The following is a 12,454-nucleotide window of genomic DNA, read 5'->3' as shown; positions in this document are numbered from 1 at the left end:
ATAAATGATGCAGTAAATCCACACCATACCGTCACTTTTGGTGAACGCAACGGTACCTCTAAGATAGCGAGCGGATTTTCTTATTCCCAAATTCGGCAGTTATGAGTATTGGGTGCACCATCCAAATGAAAATGCGCTTCGTCTGTCCAGAGGATATTCCAAGGCCATTCTGAATCGATCTTAACGCGAGCTAGAAACTGCAGTGAGAACCGGAGTCGAGCGTCATAATCATGTGAACGCAACCGCTGCACAAGTGTAAGTTTGTACGGATAATATCGGAGGATATTCCGCATGATCTTATGGACAGTTGCACGTGGCCTATCCAACGCCTGTGCTATACACCTGACCCTAGTGCCAAGAGAATTTGAAGCTCTATCCTCTTCCACCTTAAGCAAAACCTCCTGTCCTGCGTTTATAGAAAGGGGGTTTCTTCCTCTTCCAGAACGAACAGCCAACGATCCTCTTGTTTCAAATTTCGTTATCATACTCCGAAGGTTTTTAACATTCATTGGACCTTTTTGAATCCTCTTCAAAGTCCGATATTTCCATAGAGAAGTTACTCCGAAATTGCTGTTTTGGTAAAGCAATTTAACCAAGAAAGTGCGATCTCGTGAAATCGTCATTGTGCACAGCAACAATCTTGTGAGAAACAAGATCTCCGCGAATGTTTCTAGGTTTTATGACAGCTGCTGCGTGGCATCGAATAAATTTACATGTTTACTACAGGTATTCAAAGTGGAACGCTTTCTGGTGGCGACGTGCGCAACTATTCCTCCTCTGAAACAAATTTCCATCACTTCATGAAGTCCTCCACAAAATTTCACACTTTTCTGATAAGTGGTTTGCTCTGTGGGCTACTTTCAAATAGGGTCTTTTAATTATTGACGCCCTGCACTTATCAAGGCATTGATTTTTCTGTTTTACTGAAAAAAAATGAAACATTTACTCACAGATGGCTCAGTATGACTAAAAAGTCGAAATAACACATGTAACGGAAACATATCTTAATGTTTATCACGATTTGCGTTACATGAAACTACGATATTTCAATAAAAGCACTTTTTCCAACTCGCGGGCTCTATCTAAACGGGTGAAAATGTGTTCATATTGAAATTTGGTTGTTTTATCTAAAAGCGTAAAACCGTAAACATTACTTACATAGTGTGTGTCGCATTTTATGTGCTATGTTGAATTTAACGTCTTAACGGTACGGTATCATCTGTGAGCGAAGATTTATGAACTTTTTTTATATTATTTATTTAAAAATGTCGACGCTTTGATAGGTATTTTAGTGCGATCCGCACTTTTTTATGTCAATTGGTTGATTTTTTATTAATTTTTAAAATATGTCCCGAACTTCTCGGCCACCCTGTACATTCTGAAATTGAACAATGCCAGTCAGAAAATAGTCAAATTCAAATGTAAAGGTGACATATACGCAAATTGAGATATAAAAATTAAAACTTTAATGGTGCAGAGAGAAAAAAAAAATTTCAATCAATAAAATTTGCGTCTGTTTCTGTGATACACAGAAATAAAAGTAATCCCTTACATTTAAATGAAAATTCGTTGAAACATCGGTGATTGAGAGATTATTGATTTTTTCCACTTTTGTGCCCGTTTGAAGTCTACAAAATGTTTGAGAGTTGGTTATTTAACCGAGTGAAAATAGGCAAAATTAAGCATTGCACTCAGCGATATCTCAGTGAATTTTATTGAAATGTCGAATATTGAATTTTGTCATTACAATAGAAAATACAGAAATTTTTATATTGACATGCTTTGATGCTATGCGCGACTATCAAAACTAGTTTTCCAATAATTTGTTGATATTTTCACATATTGCAATTCATATTTTTAAATTAATTGTAGAACGTCTATTCCTTTCCCTTCGTAGAAAACATCTTTTATGTCGTTTCTTTTCAAGATAAATCAAGAAAATTTAAGAACTCTTCCCCGTTTTCTATGTGACTACATGAATTTATCACCTATGAACGATTAGAGCTTTGATATTTGCTTCATGAAATTAATTCTTGAGGTGCGTAGGATAAAATATTTCGTAATATCTCCAAAAAATAGAGCATATGTGATTGTTAATCGGTGATTTTATACTGATTCATATGAATCCTCAGAATTGTGAATATGTTATTATAGAAATATGCAAAACGTAAAAGAAAAATACTTTTCTGAAGCAGTTACGGATCGTGATGAATCAAACACTGTTAAAAACCGAGGAAAATAGCAATATTATGAAGGTTTTCTAAGGATTCTTATTGAAGCTTGAAATCTGGTATACAGAAAAATTGAATTTTCCAGCTACTTTGCAGCATGAATAGTGAATATTTTCTATCAGATGTTCCACTCAGGCAACTGAAAGGTTTTTGTCAAAGAATACGGCCTGTGTACATGCTTGATTTAACGATATGTATTTCATTCATTGATATCGTGGTTTTCTTATGGGCTCATTTATTAAACGCGGATGCATGATTTTCTGCATTATAAAGAAGTATTTCAACTTTTTTAATTACGCATCTATAATTTACGTAGACTATATTTGTTGTGCGTAAATTAAACAGTTCCAGCATTTCAGCTTGAGGGAAAAAAACCTTAATGTTTATCTAGTGTTTACATAATTTATTAAAGAGAAATGATATAGTAACATGAGAATAACACATAAAATCAGTTTTTTTTCCAAAATACATTTCGATCTTTTTTCCCCCAGTAGATATAAATTTTAACAATTATTATAAGTGAATAATTCGAAAAAAAAATCAATACCTTCCAACTTAAGCAAGATTAAAATGCAATGTAAAGTAACATTTAATCTTGTTAATCTTAATTAAAAGACTTATATAGTAAGTTTTTTATGAGATTTTTATACATTGAAAATAAAACTGATATTTGTGAGAAAAAAAAAAAATTTTTGTTTATTAATCGCAAATTTGTAAATAAAAATATTGTAACCATTCAAGTTGGTTTCATGATGTTCTGAAAATTTCGAAGAAAGCTGTAAATTTTCTCAAGAATTTCATCCCGATATAGCAGTATTTTAATTACATCGGAAACAACGTCGGATGAAGATGTCAGTATGTAAGGATAATCTTGTCAAATTATATAATTTTCTGCATTCATGTAATCGGTAGATGAATTACGTAAATTTTTAATTTTTTCGGGTGATTAAAATTTTAAAGAAGATTTGATACTTAAACTGAAATATCCGTCTATTATATCGTACATTACATTTTTATGCATGGTTGCCGTTTCTTATTTAATATTGATTCACATGTAGTGATTCTTTCCCTCAACTCAGAAATCCAATTTGATACATCGTGAAATAGAAAGGAAATTTATCATTTAACTGGAATTCTCTCATCTTTTTCTTAATTCTAGAAGTCCTTGATTGCATGAGATTGAAGATAACATTAATTAGATTTTATGTTCAGAATTAATAATGCAAAAAGGATACTGAAAACTAATTTGCGCGATGCTTCTTATGAAGTTCCTGCATTAAAAATATCTTGCCGTGGTTGAATCATGAACAGCGAGTATTTCAATTGTTCCACGGAAACTCGTTATTTCATTCATATTTTCAATGTGATTATGTATTAATGGAATCATAGCATTTTATTAAAGAGTCTTTCAAGCATGCATATATATTTTGCAAAATACAAGGAGGCAAATGTGCTTCTTAGGCAGGGTGCACACTGATACTGCAAGCGATGCAGCATGCAACTGGACATGGATTGGTTAATAACCTAAAATTCAAGTTTTTTAACAAATCTTCGACGAGTTGCAGGCGGTATCCCGCCAGTGTGCACCTTGCCTTAAATCCTCATAAATGAAAAAATATATATATTTTTTTTCAATACATTGTAAACTGTCTGCATATATACGTATTTTATATTACCAAAAATTATATAGTGTGCTATTTTATTATTTAATAGTATTTTATTAAATAGTTATTAACATAGCACACTATTTTATTAAATAGTGTGATATTTTATTAAATATATTGCATATTTGAATTCTCATTTCACCAAACCATTCTTCTATTTTAGTTATCTTCTGCAAATATTTAACTATGAAAATTTTACATTGTACTAATTTATATAGAGTATGTTATTGTTTATCAGTTTATTTATTCAATTTACTGTAAATATAAAACTTTCTTCAAAGGATTTTCATCCATAAACTTGTGAAGGCCTGTGAAAGTGAAGATCTTGTGTACAAGAAAGGATAGATTTCTTTTTTATCTATGAAGTCGTTGATATTCGGAGTTGTAAAATAACTGGTTGAAATATATATATTATTTTATAAGTTAAATATAGAGACTTACATGTCTTGTGGATTGGATGGTAAATTATTTAGTGTCTGCCAGTAAATTTACAACATCAACGGGTTTGCCTTAACGATTTCGAAGCATATACGTGCTCATCAGTCTCTCTAAAAGATGTTGATGGAAGCGTGGGAAAAATAACGCGTTTTGTGTGGCAACGAGTGCCTTAATCGTTTCGAATTCTATCATTTTAGACAAATTATATAAAGGTTACATAATATTTATACGTATATCTATATATTCATCATCATTTATTAATATTCCACCAAACATGGAACTTTGTATAAAATTATCCAATCAGACAGAGAACTCACAGCATGCTATTATCAAATGCTGTATTATCGGTTTATTGTAATTTAATCCTAATTTCGTATAAAAAAATAAGACAAGGGGACCGTGAGTGTAAGTGCATGCTAATTTATAAAATTAGATACTGTAGTACAAATCATTATGAATTTTTTTTTGTGAATTTTCGGTATCTAATAGACACATGAGAAACTTTCATACATAAATTTTTCTTTTAAAAACTGATAAATTTTCTACTTACCAAATCGTGACAAATGTTGGTAATGGTGAAAGTAAGTTTCACATAGACACATACACAGAATGTTGCAATATCCTATATTTATGCTGATATCACTATTCAAAGTTTGGTAAAGGTATCTTTGAAGTTCACTTACAGGGAACAGTATCTATTCTTCACCAGAAATATACGTTGAGCAAAGAATCGCATAGACTCGATGTCCTGTGTTATTACTACGATAAAGTATCACTAAACTTTTACAGTTTTCCTCTTCCAATTAAAATTTTCACTCGTAAAGTTTCAACCCGGTACTATCCGACAAAACAATACCTACTGCACACATCCGTATATCTTAGTGACGGAATTTCAAATGAGAAAGGGGGAATAAATGAATCTATACGTTATCACTATCTTATCTATACTGACACTTTCCTTAAATGAAATTATCTTGAAAGAGTTAACTGTTGGAAATGTATTGGAGCACAACACGGGACACACTTGGGTATTAGTATTTACGTAATATTTTTCAGTAAAGACACTGCCTCAGACGCAAGAAACGAAAGAGGACCAGATCCTTTCGATGAAATAAAATAAAAAAAGTAAAAATTATAAACAAAACTTCTCTCGGAGGTCCCTTGGGGATGGAACACGGTAGATTAAACTTTTATTTATTTTATTACATCTCGCTTAAACTTTATGGATAAGACTTCGTCTAGCATCGTTGTAACTCGTTGTCTGTACTGCATGGGAGATGCGGAGAAGTTGGCGCAAAGAACAATTCTAAAGAAAAACCCGGTAAAGAGAGAGGAAGGAAAGATCTTCACAAAAATGTGGAGGAAAAGATTCACTTACACTGGCTCTGAATGATGCGAGTACCTCTTCGGACTCGTGAATTTCGACTGCATCGCCTCACGACCCAAAACCGAGGGCAAACAGAGCACGGCAGGTGGCGCTGCTTCCCAGTAAGCCTCGGCAAAAAACTTTTAAGTAGAAGGGATACAAATAGTAACTGAAACAGAATCTACTCGAAAATTTAATTAAATAATTTTTATAATTATCTCATTTTTTTCATAAAAATATCATTCGTATTTTTTTTTAGTTCTTAATTTATTTTTTTTTTTTTTGATACGGAATTAAGAAGAATATTTTAATCAATCGATTTTTTCATCCTACGACGTTTAGTCTGTGTTAGCCATCCCGTAATGGGATGGGATAGAAATGAAAACACAAAAACATACGGGGAAAGTGTAAGAGACGGGATGGTGTTAAGATTGAGAATTTCATTACCTTTTAGTAGTTAAATGTAATTTTTATTTAAGTATCATGTGTGTGAAACGATTGATTCCGAAAATTCCAAAATTCATTCATTCCATGATGCATATATATATTTTTTTTTATGTATGGTTAGAGTATTTTATTTTATCATAATCTTCTTTTGCCAGTCTCGTATAACTTTCTAAAAGATTTATGTCATGCTCAGTAAGTAACATACGGAATTACTACTAGGGGAGGTGCATATCAAACAAATATACAAAATCCTGGATAATATATATGTTACTGCCAAAATCCGAAATTGGCCAGTTTCCTTAAATATTGACCCTTTCAATGTCCGAATTTCGGACATTATCCGGCCAGTTCGATAATTGGCCGGTGATCCCTGGCCAAAGTCCGATAACAAAAGACATGGTTCGGGATCATCGTCAAGTTGGCGTATTTGGCTTATTTATCGTGACAATTATGTCCACGTTAGTTATAGCAACCAATCAAACCGCTGTCACGATGCGGTAATCATTTGTTTTCTCCAAAAGTTGGCCGAAAGAACTACGTTTATATTATATAATCATTTTTATAGTTTTTTCTCTAAAATTTCACTTTTTCTCTCTCTCGAATCATTTCAGAAATATGGACATTGGCCAGAACTCTTGGCCAATTCGCGAAATGGCCTGCGAAGTCACGAACTGACCACACTTCGAGCTTTGACATTAAAATGTATAAAAAAATAAGATCCCGATAATAACAATCACCTCAGTAAACAAAAATACATCATATGATAGTAATATCATAAGCTATCTTTAAGACAAAACTACATTTATAAGCTAATATAAAGCATTCATTTTTAAACAATAAATGGTTAGAAAATAAACCAAATAGGGGCAGGGTAGCCCAGGTCGATAGGATACTCGCCCAAAGTACCAAAGGATGTTTAGAGGTGTCGCGAGTTCGATACCCGGTTCGTCCTTGTCAGAAAGCTTTCATGTCACAGGGGTACAAAAAAAAAACGGTGACACGACCGGATAAAAAATTGCTACCGCAGGGATTCCCTCATCGAGGGTTCAGCACACCAACCTATCGATGAGTATAAAAAACAAGCCTGCCGTTCGGAATCGGCAATTAATTGTAGGTCCCGGTCTAATTATCCCTCCTGTGCAGAAAATGACCGTGGTGCGACAAAAATGATCAAATGATCAGAAACAAAATAGAGGTTCGCCTAGTTTAAACAAATTATATCAAGTGCCAAAAAGAAATAAAACGTTATTCCAAAAGATATAGATACGCCGTTCAAAAAATAATGAATCTATATCATACAATCAATCATACATATAATAACATAAGATCCAATATATATATTATATAACTTATATAATCTTTATAATCTTTAATCAATGATTTTTTTTTTCAATATAATCACCAGCCTTGAATCTATATTATAACCACAATATATTTTACAACACAATATCACAACTCATCTGTATGTATATTTTCTTCGTTTTAGTAACACAAAAAATTAAACAAATATAAACTTAGTGAAACAAAAAGCACAGTACAAACCACAATAATAAGGCGGTTGCTGAACTAAAATCAATAAGTATAACCCTTATAGACTTGCTGGAAGGACACATTCAAGTCCCTTGAGGTCAATAGTGTATGCAATGTATGTTTGTTTATTGTATACATGTTCGCATGTGTAACATACCTCTGTATTTGTGTAAATAAAAAAAACCTTACGAGGTCATTTTATTTATCATATTAAGACTGTCAAGCCAAGAGATGCCTAGGCCACATCGACATATAGCAATATCGACTCATTTTCCTCATGGACTGGATACCTCTGCCAATTTGTTTGTAAAAAATACAATATAATCGTAACAAATATAAAATCGTAATCTAAGCATAAAATCGAGTTGCAAAAGATCATGATCTCGTATACAATCATAAATCAAACAATATAATCCTATATTGCTTATTATATCCTAATTCGAATATAAAATCCTAAGTTGCATATTGAAATCAGTCTAATATGAAATCAGTCTAATATGAAATCATAATCGGTTTCATCATTTAAATCTTTTCATTCCCCCGGCATTATATTGTTAATTTCCCATTAGACTTCTTTATAGTTGATGCAGGGTTGTCATTCGTGACTTTTTTTTCTTCGTGAACGGCGAGGTGTGGTGCAGACTGTACGCGTGTAATATTACTGATTGATCTATGCGGTTACTTTGTCTTCATTGTCTTTTATTCATCTAATTATTTCCTTGAATTTATTCATTCTACTTTTTAAAAAACGAATCTCTTTGATCCAGAGTGACATTTATAGCAGCTGACATAGCTATGTGCTTAAGATGTGCGATTAATTTACATGTTGTTAAATAGCGGATGGGAGTACAGATTTATACCCCAACGACAGTGATCTGTGCAACCGCCCCCTCCCCTCTTTTTGGCGTGTTCATTCATTCCATCGAGTTCACCATAGACTGAGTATTTATTTTGTTTTGCTATTGATTGAGGTAAAATGTTTTGATTAATTGTGTGTTATTGATTGTTGCTGCTTTTGCTGTTGCGTCTGCTTCTTCGTTTCCACTCACCCAAGTGAGCTTTGACTCAAGATATGCGAATCCATCGGGTGTCTTGTAGAGGACCTGGCAAATATCCTTAGGTATGGCGTGGTTGGAACTTCGAATTCTGTATTGCGTATATACTTGAAAGGCTATCGCTATAGATTACAGTTGCTTGTTGGAGTTCTTGAGCATTCATGGTCGCCATATATAACGCTAGTAATTCAGATTGGAAGATATTATTGTCGTTTGTTTTAGATGAAATAGTATCTTCTAAGCTGAATTGAACCATATTAAAAACCGTATTTCCGTAAGTTCACCTGGTAACCAGATTTTATGTTGTTTGGAAAAATGTATTTACATCAAAAATAAAAGATTATTTGTTTTATCGCTTTTATCACGGTCATTTCATGACGACAAGAACTAATTTCACTGGAACCTACAGTTTATTGAACAATTAAAAACGTTTGTCCTCCAGTGCCTTTAAATCGCATGGACGTGGATTTCTTATGAAACAGAGAAACCACAGAAGTTCGAATTTTTAAAAATCCCAAATAAATATATAACTTACGCATTATTAAGTTATACAGTATATTAACTGGTAATTTTGAAACTAGTGTTGGTTTTGCCAAATTGACTATAGTTTTTGAGATAATGAATACTACCAACATTTCAATATAGCATGCAGCCACAAATGTTTCGTCAAATTTCTACTGTCAATATTTTATTCATTTTCCAAACATACTGCCTATATTACATCATTACATTTACATCACGATGAGACATCAGTGGTCATTATTTATTGATATTCCGGGGGTTGGTGCACGCAAACTTTCCAAAAAACATATTTTTCAAGTATGAAAATTTCTGCGTCTCGCTGTGTTGAAGTTTTGTTCTACCTGTACACTAAAATGTTTTTAAAAACATTTTAATATTATAACTGCTGATAGGCATTTCACATGTTAATGTTTTTTGTTGCATGTTGTTAAAGTTGCAATTCAGGAAAAAATATCCAACAATTGAAATCCTAAAAGCTCATGTTAAAGTATGTAACACTATAGTATTGAGACACACAAAGTTTCAAGGCATTTGAATAAGCTGTGTTTAAAGAAATGTTACTTATCTAACAAAAAACTTAGTTTTGAGAAAAAAGCATTGTGGCCTGCCAGCAGTTAGTTCATATTAAAATATTAAAAAATATATCTTTAGTTCGTATAGAACAAAAACTTAACCATAGTTAGACGCTGAAAATTCCATAGTACTTAAAAATTGAAAAATGTATTTTTTGGAAAATTTGCGTGCACCAAAATGAACGTGCACCTTACTCATCTGCATGCCGCTCGCTTCAAACGTGATTTGTAGGCTTCTTACGTATGACTATTGAGATATAATTTTAATTTTATCTCAACTAGTAGTGCCAATCTAATAAAACCAATGTCATATTCGAAATAATGCCCCGCAATCACACTAAAATCATCACATCACTGAAATATCGTTTCCAATGATTTACTTTATTTATTTATAACGCGCAGTTTCAATATGGTTCGCATATGCTGTTTATATATTACAACTGAAATTTAACTTCGCTTGATCTCAAAAGCTAGAGCCAATCTGACGACATCCACCGCCCCCAAAAAAGTCCTCCTAAAATCACTGAAAAACCTTTGGGAAAAATCAGGACTGTGTAATCCTAAAAATCTAGTATCCTAAGTATCAACGCATGACAGAAATGGTTTGTTGATGTCCAAAACGAAAATGACTATTCGGGAGTTGTTTTATTACACCTCGCATAAAAGATGCCTCTCGACTCTACTTAGTCATATACAGGGTGTCTTGCAAAAGCTAATGCGGCCTTTATCTCATTAACCGTCGTCGTAGAGGTACGAGTTCAATTTAAGGAAGCTCCAAATTCGTTCAAAAGTTAGCCTGTATATGTTTTAAGAGAGAAAATACAATACGTCACAAAATAAAAAAATCTAAATTTTTATAGTCCCCATGTCCTCTAACTTCCAATTTGAAAGTCATTGCCCTGTATCTCCTGAAACCAACAGAAAAAATTCCATGTTTCTAAGGGCTAAGATATTTGAATTTAAAAAGTTATGGACGGAGATTCGGAAAAGAGTTACGAACGAACTGCAAAAACCAACGGAGAACGCTCCTTTTCCTTATTTATGCTGTTCTTTCCAGCATAACTGTACTCCGATTTTTAAATTCGAATATCTCAGCGAATATTGCGCTTGAAAACTTGAACTTTTTGTTGCCCTCAGGAAAGACATAACAACAACTTCCTACTTGGAAATTAGAGGACAGGGAGACCGTATAAAAATTATTATTTTTTTTATTTTGTTACACGCTGTATTTTCACTCTCAAAACTGATACAGGGTAATTTTTGAACGATTTTCGAGCACATTTTAAATTGAAACTATACCTTCACGACGGATGGTTGATGAGATAAAGGCCGCATTAGCACTTACAGGATGCCCTGTATATTCGAAAATTAGGCGTTATCGGAGTTTCTGTAGATGTACCTGAGGCGTGTACTTATACGATTGACGGGAACGTAGAACTAGTGTATGTATGATAAGGTTTATAAATTATCGACATCTAGAAAACCACCTACTAATTATTGTATCAATATAAATTAGTTGAGCTATATCAGCTCCCAACATGATAATTGCTTTATTTGTGATAAACAAAGATATTATTACAGTAGCCGAAAGTTCAATAACAGAGATGTGCAAGATTCATCGAAAGACTGGTTATTTGTGGAGATGAAGATTACAAGGAAGAAAATTCATCACTGCCCCCACGGGACTCGAACCCCGGTCTTTCACTTGCCGGACGAGTGCTCTACCAACTAAGCTATGGAAGCAGATAGAACATTTAAACCTTGGAGCGTATATATATATGTTGAAAGGCACCGTACATGGCGTCAACAATCAACTAATAGCTCGTGAATGACAAAGGCCAACCAGATGGCCATATGCATATAGAAACGTCCTCTCCACTTGTCAATACAAGATTCATCGAAAGACTGGTTATTAGTTGCTATTAGTTGATTGTTGACGCCGTCTATGTACGGTGCCTTTCAACATATATACACGCTCCAAGGTTGAAATATTCTATCTGCTTCCATAGCTTAGATGGTAGGTCGTCCGGCAAGCAAGAGACCGGGGTTCGAGTCCCCGTGGGGGCAGCGATGAATTTTCTTTCTTGTAATCTTCATCTCCACAAATAACCAGTCTTTCGATGAATCTTGTATTGACAAGTGGAGAGGACGTTTCTATATGCAACAGCAATGTGGTTATAATGAGGGTAGAACAAGTCGTGCAAGATTTGTTCATGGCATTGAAGACAGTATTTGTCCCTTGGGAATGCGCGTTCCTGACCAGATCAAATTCTGATTTTATGTAGTTTATAGTGAACAATTGTACAACGATTTAACCGTACGTGTAGTCTATACACGTTCTAATCATGTACGCGGAAGGGCTAATAAAAAAAAATTATTGATAATGTTTTTTTATTAAACCAGGCGATATACTGCAGTAAAAGAAAGCTTCAGTAAAGCTTCATGTATCAGAGAAGTAATAGTTTCGGCTGTATTCTACTTGGGGAAAAATGAAAGTAAATCTGCCTTTTATTTTTTTGATTGGAAAGAAGACAAATACATGAGGTTTTTTTTTACCTTCACCCACATAAAATAAAGTTTGTTCGTTAGTAGAAGTACGTGACTGAGAGAGAGAAGCATATCTGAAATG

At 33.5% G+C, this 12,454-nt stretch overlaps 1 protein-coding gene across 5 annotated transcripts in view; it reads right to left on the bottom strand.

The window, feature by feature from the left end:
• LOC149085241 (uncharacterized) overlaps nt 1-5,744 on the bottom strand; it is a 396,426-nt gene extending 390,682 nt beyond the window's left edge. For all 5 annotated transcript variants that reach the window (XM_089233124.1, XM_089233128.1, XM_089233125.1 and 2 more), the window contains exon 1: nt 4,884-5,744. The gene's annotated coding sequence lies outside the window, so the exon portion shown is untranslated. The remainder of the gene's footprint in view (nt 1-4,883) is intronic.
• Between the last annotated feature and the right edge of the window lie 6,710 nt (nt 5,745-12,454).

Source organism: Pholcus phalangioides, unplaced genomic scaffold (assembly GCF_987345545.1).
Source record: "Pholcus phalangioides strain wild (caught in Gottingen) unplaced genomic scaffold, Ppha-v1.0 ptg000007l_1, whole genome shotgun sequence".
In the NCBI taxonomy this organism is placed as follows: domain Eukaryota; kingdom Metazoa; phylum Arthropoda; class Arachnida; order Araneae; family Pholcidae; genus Pholcus; species Pholcus phalangioides.
This window is presented reverse-complemented; position numbering and strand designations above follow the sequence as displayed.